This window comes from Salvelinus namaycush, chromosome 7, assembly GCF_016432855.1.
Source record: "Salvelinus namaycush isolate Seneca chromosome 7, SaNama_1.0, whole genome shotgun sequence".
NCBI lineage: Eukaryota > Metazoa > Chordata > Actinopteri > Salmoniformes > Salmonidae > Salvelinus > Salvelinus namaycush.
The window spans coordinates 5,547,644-5,551,648 of NC_052313.1; the positions used below are offsets into that span (position 1 = coordinate 5,547,644).

General features: G+C 47.6%; 1 pseudogene; it reads left to right on the plus strand.

Moving 5' to 3' along the window:
* Nucleotides 1-3,391, plus strand: part of LOC120050398 — an 18,930-nt pseudogene extending 15,539 nt beyond the window's left edge.
* Nucleotides 3,392-4,005: the final 614 nt, after the last annotated feature.

Consider the following 4,005-nt stretch of genomic DNA (forward strand, 5'->3'; position numbering starts at 1 on the left):
TAGACATACAGTACCAGTCAAAAGGCTTGGACACACCTACTCATTCAAGGGTTTTTCTTTATTTTTATATTTGACATTCTTCAAAGTAGCCACCCTTTGCCTTGATGACAGCTTTGCACACTCTTGGTATTCTCTCAACCAGCTTCATGAGGAATGCTTTTCCAACAGTCTTGAAGGAGTTCCCACATATGCTCAGCACTTTTGGCTCCTTTTCCTCCACTCTGCGGTCCAACTCATCCCAAACCATCTCAATTGGGTTGAGGTCGGGTGATTGTGGAGGCCAGGTCATCTGATGCAGCACTCCATCACTCTCCTTGCTAAAATAGCCCTTACACAGCCTGGAGGTGTTTTGGGTCATTGTCCTGTTGAAAAACGAATGATAGTCCCACTAAGCCCAAACCAGATGGGATGGTGTATTGCTGCAGAATGCTGTGGTAGCCATGCTGGTTAAGTTTGCCTTGAATTCTAAATAAATGACAGTGTCACCAGCAAAGCACCATCACACCTCCTCCTCCATGCTTCACAGTGGGAACCACACATGCAGAGATCATCCGTTCACCCACACCGCATCTCACAAAGACACTGCAGTTGGAACCAAAAATCTCAATTTGGACTAATCAGACCAAAGGACAGATTTTCACTGGTCTAATGTCCATTGCTCGTGTTTCCTGGCCCAAGCAAGTCTCTTCTTCTTATTGGTGTCCTTTAGTAGTGGTTTCTTTGCAGCAATTTGACCATGAAGGCCTGATTCACGCAGTCTCCTCTGAACAGTTGATGTTGAGATGTGTCTGTTACTGGAACTCTGCAGCAGAGGTAACTCTGGGTCTTCCTTTCCTATGGCGGTCCTCATGAGGGCCAGTTTCATCATAACGCTTCATGGTTTTTTCAACTAAAATTGAAGAAACTTTCAAAGTTCTTGAAATGTTCCAGATTGACTGACCTTCATGTCTTAAAGTAATGATGGTCTGTCGTTTCGCTTTGCTTATTTGAGCTGTTCTTGCCATAATATGGACTTTTACCAAATAGGGCTATCTTCTGTATACCACCCCTACCTTGTCACAACACAACTGATTGGCTCAAATGCATTAAGAAGGAAAGAAATTCCACAAATTAACTTTTAACACACCTGTTATTAATTGAAATGCATTCCAGGTGACTACCTCATGAAGCTGGTTGAGAGAATGCCAAGCGTGTTCAAAGCTGTCATCAAGGCAAAGGGTGGCTACTTTGAAGAATCTCAAATATAAAATATAACACTTTTTTTGGTTACTACATAATTCCATATGTGTTATTTCATAGTTTTGATGTCTTCACTATTATTCTACAATGTAAAAAATTGTCAAAATGAAGAGAAACCCTTGAATGAGTAGGTGGGTCCAAACTTTTGACTGGTACTGTATGCTGTACCTTATTATTAGGGTGGTTTACAGCATTTCTGTCCTGAAAGGGGGGGGGGGGGGGGTGCGTGCGTGAGGATTCTGTGTGTAATGGGTTGTCCCTCCCCCCAGGCGGAGCAGAACCTGCAGGATGACCCAGAGTGAGTTTGACAGACAGGCTGAGGTCATCAGGCTGCTCCTGGAGGGAGACGGCAGCACCCACGTACGTACCCTGACCTCTGACCCCACGACACCCCCACCACTGTGTGTCTTAAATTGCACCCTATTCCTTATATAGTGCACTACTTTTGACCAGGGCCTATGGGGTTAGTAGTGCACTACTTTTGACCAGAACCCTAAAAGGCATACAGTGTTATTTCAGACAGGCTGTACCTGTCCCTGCCACACCCCTCCATGACCCCCTGAACCCAGCATGACCTCAGTTCTGTTTCTAATCCAAATGGTCAACTGCTGTACCAGAATGCATCACTGGTTTAAATATCTACCTGTTTGTACTCTATAACAGTGCTCTCCAACCCTGTTCCTGGAGATATACCCTCCTGTAGGTTTAAACACCAACCCTGTTCCTGGAGAGATACCCTCCTGTAGGTTTTAAATCCATTCCTGGAGAGATACCCTCCTGTAGGTTTAAACACCAACCCTGTTCCTGGAGAGATACCCTCCTGTAGGTTTTAAATCCATTCCTGGAGAGATACCCTCCTGTAGGTTTAAACACCAACCCTGTTCCTGGAGAGAGACCCTCCTGTAGGTTTTAACTCCAACCCTGTTCCTGGAGAGAGACCCTCCTGTAGGTTTTAAATCCATTCCTGGAGAGATACCCTCCTGTAGGTTTAAACACCAACCCTGTTCCTGGAGAGATACCCTCCTGTAGGTTTTAACTCCAACCCTGTTCCTGGAGAGAGACCCTCCTGTAGGTTTTAACTCCATTCCTGGAGAGATACCCTCCTGTAGGTTTTAAATCCATTCCTGGAGAGTTACCCTCCTGTAGGTTTAAACACCAACCCTGTTCCTGGAGAGAGACCCTCCTGTAGGTTTTAACTCCAACACTGTTCCTGGAGAGAGACCCTCCTGTAGGTTCTAACTCCAACCCTGTTCCTTGAGAGCTACCGTCCTGTAGGTTTTCACTCCAACCCTGTTCCTGGAGAGAGACCCTCCTGTAGGTTTTAACTCCAACCCTGTTCCTTGAGAGCTACCGTCCTGTAGGTTTTCACTCCAACCCTGTTCCTGGAGAGAGACCGTCCTGTAGGTTTTCACTCCAACCCTGTTCCTGGAGAGCTACTGTCCTGTAGGTTTTCACTCCAACCCTGTTCCTGGAGAGCTACTGTCCTGTAGGTTTTCACTCCAACCCTGTTCCTGGAGAGCTACTGTCCTGTAGGTTTTCACTCCAACCCTGTTCCTGGAGAGCTACCCTCCTGCAGGTTTTCACTCCAACCCTGTTCCTGGAGAGCTACCCTCCTGCAGGTTTTCACTCCAACCCTGTTCCTGGAGAGCTACCCTCCTGCAGGTTTTCACTCCAACCCTGTTCCTGGAGAGCTACCCTCCTGCAGGTTTTCACGTCCTCCACGACTATGATGCTGCTGGCAGCAGTGAACTCTCCACGCTCGCTGACGAGGTGGGTAACATGGAACTGGGGTTGAGCACTTCCCAAAGCTTTTATGAGCACTGATTTTAGGTCATGCCTTTGTCTCTGGCTTTTTTCTCTCGGTCCCGCCGTCTCTCGGTCCCGCCGTCTCTCGGTCCCGCCGTCTCTCGGTCTCGTACAAGCTCTTGTTTGTTCTGGCTGCAACATAAGAGGTTAGTTTATTGCATTGTTACTGTTGGACTGACTGACAAGGAGGGGGCGTGTTCTGTCTTGTTTACTTCTTCTTGTTTACTGTCTTGTTTACTTCCTGGTCCAGGTCATCATGGTGAGCAGTGTCGCAGGCATGGACTCTGATTGGCTGATGGACGAGCAGGGGGACCCAAAAGGGAAATGTACCCATCACCTATCCTGAGCTGTTGAACTGGTTATCTGATCCTAGATCAGGAGTCATACTCTGAGATGCCTTGGGTCCTGAGGAAAGCAATAAGCGTACCCAGTGTAGTAGAGCTGGGATCTCTTATGTATACTGTCTGTCAGGGGATGGGGTACGCTCCATGATAATTCTGTCTGTCAGGGGATGGGGTACGCTCCATGATAATTCTGTCTGTCAGGGGATGGGTACGCTCCATGATAATTCTGTCTGTCAGGGGATGGGGTACGCTCCATGATATTTCTGTCTGTCAGGGGATAGGGTACGCTCCATGATAATTCTGTCTGTCAGGGGATGGGGTACGCTCCATGATAATTCTGTCTGTCAGGGGATGGGGTACGCTCCATGATAATTCTGTCTGTCAGGGGATGGGGTACGCTCCATGATAATTCTGTCTGTCTGGGGATGGGGTACGCTCCATGTTAATTCTGTCTGTCAGGGGATGGGGTACGCTCCATGATAATTATGTCTGTCAGGGGATGGGGTACGCTCCATGTTAATTATGTCTGTCAGGGGATGGGGTACGCTCCATGTTAATTCTGTCTGTCTGGGGATGGGGTACGCTCCATGATAATTCTGTCTGTCAGGGGATGGGG